We start from the raw sequence: 17,264 nt of genomic DNA, 5'->3' as shown, positions 1-17,264 counted from the left end.
TCCCCAATCCCTGCACCTCCCTGAATCCCTCCACTTCCCCAAGCCTCTGTCTGCTCCTTCACCTCCCGAGTCCCTGCGCCTCTGCTGCTGCACCTACCCAATCCCTGCACCTCCCTGAGCTTCTGCTTCTGCACCTTATCTCTGAGAAACTGAGGTTTGTCTACACTGCGACGTTGTCAACAAAACTTTTGTCTTTCGCAGGTAGTTTAAAAAGCCCCCTCTCCCCCCTCCAAAAGACAAAAGTTTTGCCGACACAAGCGGCAGGAGTGCTCTGCTGCCGACAAAGCTTATGCCGCTCACAGGGCTGGAAGTATTTTGTTGGGAAAAGTGTCGACACAGCCTTGTCGCTAAAAGCTGCGCAGTATAGACAAGCCCATTCAGTGGATGCATTCATAAAGACACAGTAGTAGTGAGAGCCTGAAACAGCACAGATGGGCCAGTTTTTCATCCCTGCATTCATACCCTGCACACTATTGTAATAATCTTTGTACAAACTATACCTTGTGAGGTATCATTTGAAAATTAATAGCTTTCTGGTCAATATTATCATGGTGACATATGTGCAGCTACATTATATGAACATAAACTGAAATTATGACTGATGTGTTTCCCAGACAAGTCAAAGACAAAGGACAAGCTAAGGCCTCTAGCCAGATATCATCAAAGTTGATTGACAATCACCTGTCAAGTGGCCATTCTTTGGCAAGGAAGGAGGGCAGGAACAGATGAATCTGCATTTTAGCAAGCAACAGCATGGAACCTCTTTCACCATGAGACTGTGGGATGGAACTCTAGGGGAAACCCTCAGGAAAACAGGGCTTTGGAGCTGTGCTCCGCTCCAGCTCCAAAAGCCCTGTTGGCTCCACTCCAGCTCCAGGCAAAAACCTGCAGCTTCACTGCTCCGGAGCTGCTCCGCACTCCAGTTCTGGGTTCCGCTCCAAAGCCCTGCAGGAAAATGCTTTTCAAATGGTGACTGGACTACAAAACAGAGGGGCAAAAGCACCCCAGCGTCTCTCTTTCTCTTACTCCCTTTCACCTAAGAAGACAAAGAAACCAGCCCAGCCGTTTGACTTTGGGGGAGTTCCTGATCTGAGAATTTGGTTAGCACTGTTGCTGGGAACCTGTAATAAGGATTTTATCTTGAACCAAGTCTAGTTGGTAAGTTTTAGCTAATATAAAGTATTTTAACTTTATTTCTCTTGTAACCATTTCTGATTTTAATACCTTATTCTTGTACTCACTGAAAAATCTCTTTTTGTAGTTAAACAAACTTGTTAATTTTGTAATCAAAACTAATCCAGTGTTGTGTTGTATATTGACCCCTTCTGGGAGCAACTTCTAATATCGGAACAGTCTAGGAGAGGGCTGGACAGTGCAGAGCACGTGCTTTGGGGGGAAATTCAGCACTGGGCATGTGTGGAGGTCATCCTACAGGTAGTAATCCAGGCTGCTGGAAGCCAGAATGTGGCTGGTATGTTGCTGACACTGGAGTCTGCATTGCTGGACCAGGGCTGTAGCTATACCTCGATACTCAGGGTGTGACCTGCATGCTGTTTATGAGTAGCCCAGTTTGGGTGCCACAACAGCAAAGCACTGTGAGGCACCCAACATTGCAGGGAAGGTGGTGATGCAACCCCTCACTGGTCTAGATTGCACCCCAGCACGTGACAGGCCAACTCCTATTTAGACACCTAAATAACTGCTGAAAAATTGGCACCTATCTGGGAACTGTACTCTTTGAAACACACCTCTGTATTTTCAGACAGCAGGGAGGGACTGTGGTGTCTTAGGTACAAAAACAAGTGTGTGTAATCTGAGTTAATATCTGCTCGTGTAGCTTCCAGATTGCTTGTCTATCTTCTTTCTCTTTTTGCCCTTAGAACGTGTATTATTTTAACTGCATTCACCATTGTGGTGTTTGACCACCTTATTTTAAAAGATTTTTTCAGGGCTTTGGAGCTGTGCTCTGGCTCTGCTCCAGCTCCAGGCAAAAACCTGCAACTCCACTGCTATGACTTTGCTTTGTCCAGTTGTTCCATTGCTCCAGATATATCAAGGTTAACACCTTGGAGTCTCTTGCTTACAACATTTATTTCAAACAGTATGTCATGCCACAACACTAAGCCACACAGAAATTTGAAGTTCTGTATGTTTCTGGTGATTCCATTTCCCTCTGCCACTGTTCTCCCACGAACAGTTCCTGTCATAGCATTATCCTCCATAATGACAACTATGGCATCATCTATCTCCCCAATTTGGTGTTTGATAGGCTTTATCGCCTCCACTCGACTTTCCCATCGTGTGGCACTCAGTGGTTTCAGTGTCAGAGAGAATGTTCCCGGATGTTGCTGCAAAATTTGCCATCAATGAATTGATGCAGAGAAAAATACATAGATGCTTTGAATTACATTAAAAAATTCAGCAGCCACACTAGAAGCTGATGCTGCATCACTGACCACCAAGTTCAATGAATGAGAACTGCATGGGACAAAAAAAGCTCGAGGGTTTAACTCTCTGATCTGTGTCTGCACTCCTCTGTTCTTTCTTCTCATGTTGGCACCATTATCGTAGCCCTGACCTCTCATGTCAGCTATCGCAATTCCCGTATCTTCCAGCTTTTTAAGAAGCACATTTGTCATACCAGCTCCTGTAGTATCATAATATCAATAAATTCTAGAAAATGCTCTCTGACAGTCACCATTGCAGGGACATTTTCACTAGGTTCTGTTGTTGTTACAAAATGCACCATTAAAGTCAATTGTTCCGTATAGCTGATGTCAAGTGTGCAGTCCAGAATAACAGAGGAATATCTTGCTGACTTCAGATCTGCCACAATCTTCACAATCTTACTTTTGTTGCCAGTAACTATATGATCTCATTTTGAATTGTTTTTCCAAGGTAGTGGTGTGTGTACATTTCTTGGGTGGTGACTCTTCTTAGATGCTCCTGGAGTACAGCATCAAACTCAGTCATCAGCTCCACAATTTTAAGGAAGTTTCCATTGTTTGGCACATACAGCTGATCTGAAGTGCCACACAGTGCTAGGTTTTGGGTAGCAAGCATTCTCACAATGGCAATGAGCCCTTTCAGAACATTTTGCCAGTAAAGAGACTCTGATGCAATCTTCTCTTGATGCTGATCATCTATGATGGCTTTTAACCTTAGTCTCATCTCAAGCTCTTTACACCTATGGAATGCTCTCTGGTGATTTGCTGCCTTCTCATGGCATGCCAGATTTTTAGCCAGATTTTTCCAGTCCTTTTTCCAGAACCCAATGTGGCTGTAACATTAGACTGGAAGAGTTTGCAACAAAAACAATATGCAGCATTCTGGGGTTTTGAGTACATAAGCCATGGCCTCTCCACTTTGTCACCATTGGGGATTTCATGCCAGTAATGTGTTGGATGGAAACTTCTATTTTCATTGTCTCTGGGGAACATGAAGTTTTTCACTTGCTGTGGCCCATGCAGTACAAGGAAGTCCCTCAGGCTGCTGCTCAAGTGGGTCCACAGTCCTGGATCATCTAGACTTAATGAACTAAACTCAGCAGCAGCTGTTTCTTGTGCCTCCACCACAGCTTCCTCTGATCTATACTTTTCTTCATGAATGTGCATGGTTTCATCCATTTGAGATGGAGATATGGATGCTGCAGTAGCTGCCAGGTCACCTGCACTCTGACTAACTGGAAGATCAGGCATCTCCTCACCACTCACATCCTCACTGGGACCTCACTGTGAACATTTGTGGCTATGTATCTCAGGAGAGCTCTTTCCTGCTTAGATAGAAAAGCTTCCTTTGCTTTCTTTCTTTTTCTGAATGCTGGCCCAGAGGGGCGTTTTCTTCTTTTACTCATGACTGCTGTTCTGTGCCAGCTATAATGGCTCCCAACACTCAGTTGAAGGGGACAAATAAGCAGGCTGGTAGCAGGGCCTGAGTGAGGGAAGATATCAGCGTCTTAAGGGCCTAACTGGCTCCTACTACTTCAGTTGACTGCCTGTTCTCCTCAAATGAGTTCAGGGAAGCAGCAGGAAACAAGACGCTCCCTGAGAAGCTGGTGTTAATCAGTCCAGGCTCCTGGGGGTGCTAGAGAGGTACATAAGAGGCTGCTCCTCCCCTCTATCCCTGCAGCTCCTGCTGCTTTCTGTTATCCCCTCTCACCTTTTCTCCTGCCTGCCTGTTATGTCTCTTGTGCTCTCCTTCCTCCAGCACAGTACTCCACTATCTCTGTGATCTAGAGCAGAAAGAATACATATGTATCAGCAGCAGACACAATTTTCTACACTCTGGGTCCTAGTGGCACCACCCCACAGTCTGACACCTGAGACAGCTGCCTCAGTTCACATCATGGTAAGGCCAACCCTGCTCAAACCCTTAGCCCAGCGGTGGGCAAACTATGGCCTGCAGGCCGGATCCGGCCCACTGCTGTTTTAATCCAGCCCTTGAACTCCTGCTATGGAACGGGGTCTGGGACTTGCCCTGCTCCGGCGCTCCAGCCGGGGGGCAGGGTCGGGGGGCTGTTCCGCGTGACTCCCAGAAGCAGCAGCATGTCCACCCTCTGGCTCCTACGTGTAGGGACAGCTGGGGGCTTTGCTCCGCATGCCGCTCCTGCCCCAAGCGCCTCCCCTGCAGCTCCCATTGACTGGGAACTGCAACCAATGGGAGCTGCAGGGGCGGCGCCTGCGGACGGGGCAGCGTGCAGCAGAGCTGCCTGGCTGCGCCTCTGTGTAGGACCCGAGGGGGGATATGCTGCTGCTTCCAGGAGCCATTTGAGATAAACACTGCCCGGACCCTTCACCCCTGAGCCATCCCGCGCCCCCAACCCCCTGCCCCAGCCCTGATCCCCCTCCTGCCCTCCAAACCCCTCGGTTCCAGCCCAGAGCACCCTCCTACACCCCAAATCCCTCATCCCCAGCCCCATGACAGAGCCCGCAAACTCAGCTGGAGCTCTCACCCCCCACCACCGAACTCCTCCCGTCCCAGCCCAGAGCCCCCTCCCTCACTCTGAACTCCTTATTTCTGGCACCACCCCGGAGCCCACACCCCCAGCCAAAGCCCTCACCCCCTCCCGCATTCCAACCCCAATTCCTTGAGCATTTATGGCCCGCCATACAATTTCTATACCGAGATGTGGCCCTCGGGCCAAAAAGTTTGCCCACCCCTGCCTTAGCCTCTGGCTAGTCCCCACTCTATGTTCATATTCACTATTTTGCCTTCAAGGTGGTGTTTTGCATACCTGTTGTCAGTTTTCTCCTGTTCCTGCCTCTTGGCTGGCCTCCTACATCTGACTGGCTGTATCCCGGAAGGTAGAGAGTGCCAGATTGTCATTCCTATTCCCTATAGCCACTCTTAAGTGACACACAAACTACAAAAAGATTCCTCTTTAAGGACATTTCGAACCCGTAGTGACTAGGAGTTTTCTACACTTCCAATAAATTAGCTGAACTTTTCCCTAGTCTGATTCATTTCTCAGTAATTACAATAGTAACTGGTCATATGGGTAACCCTGCTTCCTTGAAATCCTCAGCCCAGAACCCATCCTGAAGAGCTGGGCTGAGCACTCTGTTCCACCTGTTTAACAGGAAAACCCCTGTCCATCCTGTCTCTCTCACCCCCCACCTCCAACCCTGAGTTCTGGACATGTTATCATTTTCATCCCCCGCCAGCATAGGATAGGCATTTTTGGAGTGAGGCACAAGAGAAAGTGGTAGGAAGAGGTATAGGCAATCAAATGGCTTCGTGGTGACCCCAAATTTTCTTCAGTTGGCCCTGCCTCCTGTACTTTTTGCTTCTTCAGTGTGTCTGCATATGCCTTTTTCTGCATTGTCAGGCACTGCACATATTTTGGTACATTTGTGATGATCTAGTCCGGGCTAGGTAACCTATGGCACGCGTGCCGAAGGCGGCACGCGAGCTGATTTTCAGTGGCACTCACATTGCCCGGGTCCTGGCCATTGGTCCGGGAGGCTCTCCATTTTAATTTAATTTTAAATGAAACTTCTTAAACATTTAAAAAACCTTATTTACTTTAAATACAACAATAGTTTAGTTTATATATTATAGACTTATAGAAAGAGACCTTCTAAAAACGTTAAAATGTATGACTGGCACACAAAACCTTAAATGAGAGTGACTAAATGAAGACTCGGCACAGCACTTCTGAAAGGTTGCCGAACCCTGATCTAGTCCCTGGAATCTCATGTCCTTGTATAAAAGTAGAGTCAGCATACAGAAAGACAGAGCATGCATTTTCTGGAGTCAGGATTACTGAATCTACTTTTTTTCCTGCCACTGACTCACTATATACTTTGGACAAGTTGATAATTTCTCTGTGCTTCAGTTTCCCATATGTTAAGTGAAACCTCACAACAATGTTTTGAGGAATAATGCATTAATATTTTAAGGGCATGAGATTCTCAGAAGAATAACGCTATAGAGGTATTATAGTTGCCCCTCTTATTGTTCAGGGCCATGCGGATGTTCCAGTTGGTAGTAGAAATTGATGCAGTCTGATATTTTCTTTGATGGAATCTTGTTTACAAGGAATGTACAAAGTCCTGCTTTTCCAGATGCAAGAACTACCAAGAACAAAAGGAGCAGTTTTTTAGCTTACAACCCTAAGCCTTTTTAGCCAGCAGACACACTTTTTCCAGGATCCCAGTGTATTCACTGACTACTGCTTGGCTTTCTTGTTTTTTTTCCTCTGCCCCTCTCTCTGTTCTCAATTTCTGTATGTTCTGTCTTCCCTCACATGCAAACATACACCCCAACCTGGTGATAATAACCAATGGAACCACCTGCTAGACCTAGTATACACTTAAAATTTTGATTGACCTACCTATGTCAGTCAGGGGCATGAAAAGATTCACACCCCTGAGCACAACAGTTAAGCAGACCTACACCCTGCTACAGATGTAGCTACTGTTCTTCCGTCATCCTAGTTACCACCACTCAAGGAAGTGAATTACCCACATCAGTGGAAAAACCCCTTCTGTCAATATAGGCAGCATCTACACTACGGTGCTGAAGCAGCATAGCTGTAGTGCCACAGCTGTTCCACTGTAGCACTCATAGTTTAGACATAACCTTAGTTTCTAGGCAGATTCTATTAGGATTTGGTTTAGAAGTGGCCCCATAAGTGTTTCTTACAACTATCTTAAGTGAAGCATGTGTTCCCACATCTGTCTAAACAAGGTTGTAATTTAACCCATAACAAATTTTCACCCAGCTCATAACAATACCTCTCCTCCACCCCCCCCCCCAGCCCGCCTCAGCTTCATCCTAATGAGGCCTAAAATGGTGATGTGCCAAACCCACATTCCCTACTCTCTGTTCCTGTATATCCCAGCTATAGAGTTACACATAGCTCACATATAGTTTGCAGGATAATCAATAGATTAAGCCTATTTTATTAATAAGGAATTTAGTGTTATCTTGTCAAGATCTTGCCAATTTTACTTTGCTCACATACAGAACCATAGGTGAACAGGATCAGCAAAGAAAAAAGGGCTATTATGCTGTACCATTGAAATCTCAGGTCAGTTCTGACCTTTCAACTTAGATGGAAGAAGGAGTAGAAAGCTCATCTTAAATTTCTGATCCACAGGTGCTGACTTTTCAAAGTGCTGCGGGGTGCTCGACCCCTGGCTCTGCCCCAGGCCCTGCCCCCACTCCACCCCTTCTCCCAAGGCCCCATCCCCACCCTGCCTCTTCCCGCCCAGTTTTGCCCCCTCCCTCGAGCACGCCACATCCTTGCTCCTCCCCCCTCACTCCCAGCCTCCTGCAAGCCACGAAACTGCTGTTCGCGGTGAGCGGGAGGCACTGGGAGGGAGGGGGAGGTGGCAGCGCTGATCTGCGGGGCCTGCCAGCAGGCAGGAGACACTGGGGAGGGTGGGGGGAGCTGATAGGGCGGCTGCTGGGTGCTCCAGCCTCAGATAGTACCGGGTTTAAAATGGCACCACTATGCTCTGATCTACAAACTAAAATAGATGTGGATGAACTGCTACATTTGATTTATCTCTCTCACACTGGTGAGAAGTAATTCCCAGGATGTATCCAGCCTTCTCCCTGTTCAGTGTTCTCTCGCACTGTCTATGTTGCTTTGTTGTGTATTAATCTCTTCCTTGGTATTGAATTAAATTATATGTTTGAAATTCAATTAAATTTATCGTGATCAGTGGAACTGGAGTCAGAGGTGGGGTGAAAATAATTGCAGATGATATCCTTATTATATGGGAAGGTAGCAATGATACAGAAGCTGAATGATACCATGAGAGAAAATGCAAGCTTGTCCCTGCATCACTGTAGAAAATAACACAAAACTCAACCCAGAAAAAAAATGCAACTCAAACAGTGTGAAATGACACACCCTGAACATCTGCTCACAGCGGAGGAACTGAAAGTGGATCCCAGCAAGATCAAGGCGTCAGCTCCAGTGGTGGTGAAAGGGATACAGTGCTTCATAGTAATGATATATTTTCTGTCCAAGTTACCTGGCTGCAATGGCAGAACCCATATGTCAGCTAACAAGGCAGGTTGTTGAGTGGCACTAGACAAGTCCAACAGCAATCATTTGACATGTTGAAACCAATGATAATGGATGCCCCTATCCTGAAGTACTGCCAGCCAGGAGAGCCACTGATACTCCAGTATGATACATTAGAGAATGGATTGGGAGTAGCTCCTTTGCAGGAGCAAAGAATCCCTTAGACCAGTAGAGACTGAACAGGGGTATACACAAATAGAAAAAGAGCTTCTGGCGGTGATATCTGGAGTGGAATGTTTCCAGCAGTATACATGTGGCTACTCAAGAATAGTGCAATCAGACTGCAGATCCCTAGGTCTAGAGGAGATCATGGCAAAGCTCCCTCTTAGTGTTCCAAAGAGACTTCAGCATATGTTGATGCGTCTACCATAGAGATATTGTCTAGGACGATTACTTATGTTAGTTGATGAGCAGAGCATGTGTACCCACCACAGGCGAGTTTGTGGAAGGGAATCAGGACACTGAATCCATTAACATGCTGTATTATCTCCCAGCTTCAGTAGCAAAGCTGATGGAAATCAAAGAGGCTATGGAAAAGGACATCAACTATAGGCAGTCATGAAAGCAATAACAGCAGGGCAGCCAGAAGAGAGAAGCCAAGTACCAATAGGAGCAAAACCATATTTTCAAATTTAAAATTATCTGTATGTGCATGATGGAATCATTTTGGGGACTGAGAGCTGATGTCCCCACCTCATTATGTAAGGTTGTCATGCAAAAAAAAAAAAAAAGCATGCCTGACACCTATGCATTGACAGCTATATTAGACAGGCTCCAGGGTATGTCAGCTTGCCAGGAATGAACACACAACTACATTCCTTGATAAAAGGCTCTGACACCTGTTGGTCATGTGATAACCGCAGCAGAAAGACTGTTACCACATGAGCTATTGACCCGAACATAATAAAAGGTCGGCGTGAACTTATTTACTTTCAAGGAAAAGCAATACTTGATTACAGTGGATTACCATTAAAATTTTTGGCAGGTCGGTGCCCTGCCTGAAACAAGCAGCAAGTCAGTGATTGGCAAATTGAATGCCTACTTTGCGAAACATGGCATTCCAGACTCTGTATTCACTGAAAAAGGACGAATTAAAACAATTTCTATACCTCCTCCCCAGTTTACACACAGAATAATGGTACGGTGGAAGTAGCTGTGAAAACAGCTAAGAGACTGTTACACATGGTTGTTTTTTCAGATGCATTTTTGACACATAGGAATACCATTCACAAGGGTGCCAAAACAGTCCAGTGTAGGACTGATGGGATGAAGGACCAAACCCCTTCTATCAACAAAGGGAGACCTATTGCAACCAAAAGGATGGGGACATCATCAAGAGGAGGCGGCCAACAACCAAAGAAAGCAAGCACCAGAGTATGACTTGGCTCCGGCCCTGAAGACAGGCATTCCTATGAGTATCCAGCCATTAGAGAGAGACCAGAGGAGTGGACTAAAGGAGTCAGGAGGGGTGCTGTGCTACTAGGTCATATGTAGTGACTACACAAGAGGGACAAGTGATCCAAGGAGAAGGAAGCCCTTATGAGCCAACAGACACAACACTCAGAAAGAGCCTACCGAGATCATCACAAAACAGAAAGATAACCTACAGGGAATGAGGAGACTCCACGGAGAGGTGGTTTGCTAGACTCAGAGACAGGGAGACAGAGATCGGCAACCACAGCAGGAGTGACCTGTTTGAAAGGCCAAATTGTCTCAAAGACTACATAACAAGCTGACTTTGTGGTAAAGACAAGACTCCAGCTTGGCTATGTGTTAGCAGTTTCTGGCCGAAAGCGGAAGGGTCTGGGCACCAATTATTTGTTTATCATGTTTATATTCAAATATTTGTAAAATAGGGAAGAGGTATCATGATAAGTGGAACTGGAGTTAGAGGACCTATGGTCCCTGGAAGGACTATTATTTAGGGGATGCCAGCGGACAGGGAACAAGATGATTTAGGCTGGGAACAACTCAGCCACATGGACAGAGCCATCCACAAGGTTTAATAAAGTTCTACTTGTTAAGCTTAACCTGCATTCAGTTTCACTCTTTGCTAATGAAACACTAGTGAGTGCCTCTTGCTGGCCACCCACTAGTACTATTGTGAAGAGAATCCAAGTCTCTGTGCTCTGGATTCCTTGGGGCATAGGCGCTGACTCCATGGGTGCTCCGGGGCTGGAGCACCCATGGAAAAAAAATAGTAGGTGCTCAGCACCCACCAGCAGCCACCTGCCAATCAGCTGTTTGGCAGGCCCTGCCGATCAGCTCCTCCCCATCCCCCCACAGCACCTCCGCCGCTGATCAGCTGTTTGGCAGTGGGAGGCTGTGACTCTCTGTATCTTGGGGGAACACCTCCATATTCATCCTTATAATACGATTGTGTGGTATCCAATGCAAAGTTTGTCATGTCAGGTGTCTTCAGAAGGCTCATGATGCACTGAACATTGTTGTTATAGTAATGTTATAGGTTGTAATTTCATGTATATAGTTATGAGGCTGAAAATGTGTCCTCGTGGCTTAAAACAAGCCCAAGCAAAACCCTCCAGGAACAGAGGGGCAGTTCACACCTCCTAAGGGCATGTATGGGACAAACCCAGCCCAGCCTCACAGGAACAAAGGACACTGGCCTAGGCAGCAACAAAGGATCTGTTGGACTCTCGAGTGAGTCACCCTGCTTCTCTTGGTCAGTCAGGGACTACGATGAGGTAATGCTCGCCTGACCCTGAATGGGGGGGGGGGGGCAAAGCCAAGAAGGAAGAAAGAACATGATAAAAGGGAGAGACATTTGCCATGCTTTTCCTCTCTCTTCTGCCTCCATCTACAGACATCACCACCAAGCAACTGAAGCGCTGATCAAAGGGGAGAGACTGGCTGAAGGGCAACCAGCCAGCCTGTGGTGAGAAGCATCTAAGTTCGTAAGGGCATTGGAAGTGTTAAGATCAGCATAGAATGATTTTGCTTTTATTTCACTTGACCAAATCTGACTTGTTGTGCTTTGACTTGTAATCACTTAAAATCTTATCTTTTGTAGTTAATAAATTTGTTTGTTTATTCTACCTGAAGCAGTGTGTTTGGTTTGAAGCATGTTAGATATCAAGCCTGGTGCGTATCAATTTCTTTGTTAAATTGACAAGCTCTTATAAGCTTGCAGCGTCCAGCGGGCATAACTGGACACTGCAAGGCGGAGGTTCCTAGGGTTGTGTCTGGAACCGGAGATATTGGCTAGTGTCATGTGGTTGCAAGTACCTGGGAGCAGCTTACATACTAGAGGCTGTGCATGAACAGCCCGGGAGTGGGGGTTCTCACAGCAGAGCAGGGTAAAGCTGGCTCCCAGAGTCGAGGATTGGAGTGACCTAGCAGATCACTGGTCGAGATAACACCAAGGGAACTTCACAGAGGTGCAGGAGGGGGGAGGAGCGGGCACAGGAAGAGGTGGAGCAAGGGTGGGCTGTGCTCAGGGGAGGGGGCAGATCAGGGGCCGGAAGAGGCGGATGGGGTGGAACCTCAGGGCAGGGGGCAGAGTGGGGGCAGGAAGAGGCGGGGGGATGGTGGAGCCGTGGGGGCGGAGCGGGGATGGAGCATCCCCAGGGAAAGCTGAAAGGTGGCATCTGTGCCCTGGGAGTAGTAAACTTCTAGAGCCTTAGCAGGCTGCAGCAGTGATTCCTCCTTTGGCCTCTGGCACATTTACTCACAGTCTGCCACCCCTTCTCCGAAATGGGGCTTCTCAGCCCACCTCAGGCCTCCAGAACCAGTGCTGACCCCCCGAGATACCCTAGTTACTTACACACAGCCCTCTCCCACAACTCCACCCAACAGCAATGGTGTAGTCAAGCTGGAATATGCCAGAATGCCATTCCAGTATCATGTACACCCTGGTGCTGCACATTAACAGTTCATGTTTAAAATCAAGTTTACACAAGTTAAGAAGGAAGGTACTGTACATCTAGGGTCAGGCTTGAGTTATGAGAGATTACAAGTATCAGTTACAAGGTGCACAAGATACATACATAGTACATAACCAGCATAGACCCAGATTGGGGTGCGGGAGTTTTTAAAGTGAATAAGTGATCTCGGGTATGCCACCCATAGAATGTATTTAGAGTCCAAGTCAGTCTTGGTGTAGCGAATAGGTACATGGGTGGGGTGTGTCCCTTGGTTTGTCAGGGAAGGAAGTGGGTTATTTCCCTGACTGGCGGTCTCGTTTACTCATCCTAGTACTGATGGTGTCTTGTGATGTGCACCGTGTAGAGGTCTCTGGACACCTGATGGTGTCGGACACCATGAGTTGTCTCATGAGCCGGGTATAACGCCGACCGACTCCGCACGCTCTCAGCACCCGCTTATTGTGGGGGTCCCACGCGCCCAGGGCTCCCACGACCAGGGCATGGATCTGGACCTCGTAGCCCTGGGCTCTCAGGTATCAGCCAGTGGAGTGTATTTCAACACCTTCCGAGCTCGGGCCTTGTGGAAGGCCGGTGACCTGTTTTCAAATGGCACCATGATGTCCACCATGAGGAACTTCTTCTTTTCTGCGTCGGTCATGATGATGTCAGGTCGCAGTCGGCTGTCATGCTCTGGGTGGCAGAGCCGACTGCGACCTGACATCATCGTGACCGATGCAGAGGACTAGATCAAAGAAAACTAACAAAACTTTAATGCACCTCAGCATGGCCTATGCCATTACCATGACCATAGTATGAAAATAATCTATTTTTTTTTTTACCATGACTGTCATTAATTATTTTTTGCCACGACAGTACCATGAATTATGCATAATTTTACCATGATAAAATCATATCCATACTTATGAGACAGAGACATCCCTGATCTACTTTCTCTATAAAATTCATTATTTAATATACTTTTATCATGTCCCTTCTTATATGTCTCCTTTCTAAGGTAAACAATCCCAGTTTTTCCAATCTCTCTTCATATGGGAGTTATTCCATGCCGCTAGAGTTATTTCTCTTCTCTAACACCCTTTAAATTCTGCAATATCCTTTTGAGATGCGGCAATAAGTACTGTACCCAGTATTCCAGATAAAGACTATCCATTGATTTATATACAAATATTGTAGTACTTTCTCTTATTATGCTCAATCCCATTCCTTATGGAATTTAACATCTTGTTTGCTTTTTTGATGGCAGCTGCACATTGAGCAGAGGTCTTCATTGAACTGTCCACGATGATGCCCTTTCCTGAGTTAATACAGTTAATTTAGAGCATTATGTGGTGTGTAAGAGAACTTTACGTTTTCCCCCTTCAAAATACGTTACTTTGTATTTATCGACACTTAACTTAATTTGCCCACCAGCCATTTTAATTCAGCCCTCAAGCTCCTACTGGGGAGTGGAATCTGGGGCTTGTCCCACTCCAGTGCTCCAGCTGGGGAGCAGGGTCGGGGGCTGCTCCACGCGGCTCCCGGAAGCAGCGGCATGTCCCCCCTCTGGCTCCTATGTGTAGGGGCAGCCAGGGGGCTCTACACACTGCCCCTCTCCCTTCCCAAGTGCTGTCCCCGCAGCTCCCATTGGCTGGAAACCATGGCCAATGAGAACTGCAGGGGCGGTGCCTGCGGATGGGGCAGCATGCAGCAGAGCCTCCGGGGGGGGGGGGGGGAGAGACATGCTGCTGCTTCCGGGAGCCACTTGAGATAAGTGCCACCCAGAACCTGCACCCCTGAGCCACCACCCCCCCACGCCCCAATCCCCTGCCCCAGCCCTGATCCCCGTCTGAACTCCTCTGTCCTAGCCCAGAGCACCCTCCTGCACTCCAAACCCCTCAACCCCAGCCCCACTTCAGAGTCCGCACCCCCAGATGGAGCCCTCAACCCCCCCCCCCCCGCACCTCACCCCAGACCAGAGCCCCCTCCGGCACCCTGAACTCCTCATTTCTGGCCCCACCCCAGAGCCTGCACCCTCAGCCAGAGCCCTCACCCCAACCCCAATTTCATGAGCATTCATAGCCCGCCATACCCAGATGTGGCTCTCGGGCCAAAAAGTTTGCCCACTCCTGGTTTAACCTCTTCACTGCTCAGCTGAGTGCAGAGCACATAAAATAAATAATATAATAAGCAGGTAGTATTCTCACCCTGTTCCTACTACAATAATCACACAATTGCTATAGGTCAAGCCTTCCTGGAGTTTGCCTTTGTCGTTAAACAAGAAACATAAAACTCACCCTAAACTTTTTCCTGAGATTGGTTATATTTCTCTCTGCAAGAACTCTCTGGTCCTACCCCTAGTTCAGGGGTCAGCAACCTATGGCACGCGTGCCAAACACGGTATGCAAGCCGATTTTGAGTGGCACGCTGCTGCCTGCCGCAGTTCCGGCCCCCAGCCCCACTCACCCCCGCCCACCGCTCTCCCCTGCGGGGGCAGGAGGCAGAAGCTTGGTCCTGCGGCAGCCAAGCTTCCTCCCTCCCCCGCTTCTTCCCCCAACTTTCCTGCCCCTCCTCCTCTCCTTCCGTGTCCCTGCCACCGATCAGCTGATGGCCCTTGTGAGGGGGAGGGGGATGAGTGGCAGCGTGCTTGCTGCTCCATAGAGGAGGCAGAGAAAAGATAGGGATGGGGCCTTCGGGAAGAGGGTGGAACAGGGCATATCCCTTCCAGCCCCCTGCCATGAGCCGCTCAGGGCAGGGGGCTGGGAGCACCCCCACGAGCTGAGAACCCCAGCCCTCTACCCTGACCCCTGAACCCCCCCACACCCAGCCTTCTGCCCTGACCCCTGAACCCCCCCACACCCAGCCTTCTGCCCTGTACCCCCACATCCTCCAGCCCTCTGCCCTGACCCCTGAACCCCCCACACACACCCAGCCTTCTGCCCTACACCCCCACACCCCTCAGCCTTCTGCCCTGACCCCCCCCCACATCCCCACTGCCCTCTGTCCTGACCCCTGAACCCCCCCACACTCCCAGCCTTCTGCCCTGCACCCCCACACATCCCTAGCCCTCTGCCCTGACCCCTGAACCCCCCCCACACACAGCCTTCTGCCCTACACCCCCCCACCCCCAACCCTCTGCCCTGACACCCCCCCCACACACACACACACCCAGCCCTCTGCCCTAACCCCTGAACCCCCCCCCCCCAGGTCTGGGGTCCCAGCTGCCAGCCGGCGTCCTGGCTGTAGGTCCCACTCAGCCCGCTGCCAGCCTAGGTGAACAGAACCCCAGGCTGGCAGCGGGCTGAGCAGGCTAGTGGGGTAAGATCAGCATTTTAATTTAATTTTAAATGAAGCTTCTTAAACATTTTGAAAACCTTGTTTACTTTACATACAAGAATAGTTTAGTTATATAATATAGACATAGAGAGAGACCTTCTAAAAACATTAAAATGTATTACCGGCACACAAAACCTTAAATTAGAGTGAATAAATGAAGACTCAACACACCACTTCTGAAAGGTTGCCGACCCCTGCCCTAGTTCATAGAGATTATGAATCCTTTTATAATCCTGGGTTGGAAATAAGTGGACTTTCCTGGTGTGGCTTCCAGGGTGAGTTAGCAGAAAGACTCTAAATGCATCCCATTACAAGTACCTTTGAACCTAAAGGGTCCTACAGTGCCTTGCAGTCTGCACAGCGATTACTTCACCCACCACTGAAATCACATGACCTCCAGGATGGAAGCTCAGCAGAGGAACCTGTCCTGCTGTCCCATCCTAGCAGCTTGAGGCAGCTGTTCTGATTACTGAGGAGTCTTCTCTCCCCCAGTTACAATCTGTCTCTGCTCCTCCCCAGGCTTTCCTCAATTCTCCATGTTCTGACTTCACAGAGGAAGCAGCAAAGGTGGAGAGAAACCTGAGCCACAGCTGGCCAAGGAGAGGATGATTGTCAGACAGTCTAGCAGTAGAAACCAGAACAATGACCCCAGCTGCCCAATTGTTGGGGAGCCAAAACCTGGGGGGGTGAGAAAGAAGGATTCCAGACCTTTGGGTGAAGTGGGATCTGGGAGTGGAGAAGCAGACAAATTAATCTTACCTGGGGTGAGGAAGGGAAAGAAAGAAGTAATTAAGATCTCGGAAGGAGAGAATTAAAAAAAAAATAGGAAGAGGGAATGCTGGGAGGCTGGAGAGAGAAAGAAAAGGTGCCACAAAGATAGTGAATTGGAGAGGTGAGCGTTGTGCTCTCGCTGAAGTTACCAGAGATGGGTAGCAGCCTAATGCTCAGCGTTGCAATGCCTAAGTCCTCTTTATGAATTTAACTAATTATCTCTGTTTGACAGATGAGGAAACTGGGACTCAAAGAATTACAGTATTATAATCAGCTGGGGCTGGGAAAGACTCCAAGTGAGTATGCATAACATATCTGCTGCAACATCACACAATATGTGCATCTCATATGAAAAGATTCTGTAGCAAAGCACTGTCATATTGTAAATTATTGTAGTATTAACATGGAAAGTGGCAGGTATATCACTTTACAATCAAGTTGAATATGTTTAGGATGGGGCTCTATAAATGTTAAAGTAACTGCATGAATTACTTTAGGACAAACACTTCAATTAAATTTTGTAACCTCCTAGTATCATATTATGTTCTTTCCATAATATGAAAATAAATATCATTTTGAAAAGAAACCTAGGGTTGATCTGTAAAGTAGAGAAAATAACAATTTGATCCTGCAGCCAAAGAAGTCAAAGACAGAATTTCAGTTGATTACTATGGTTGTATGATCAGGACCTAATAAGTCACCTCAACCATAGACTAAAGTATATCAGAAGCCTT

This window comes from Chrysemys picta, chromosome 8, assembly GCF_011386835.1.
Source record: "Chrysemys picta bellii isolate R12L10 chromosome 8, ASM1138683v2, whole genome shotgun sequence".
NCBI classification, from domain to species: Eukaryota; Metazoa; Chordata; order Testudines; family Emydidae; genus Chrysemys; species Chrysemys picta.
Note: the sequence above shows the minus strand (reverse complement) of the source record.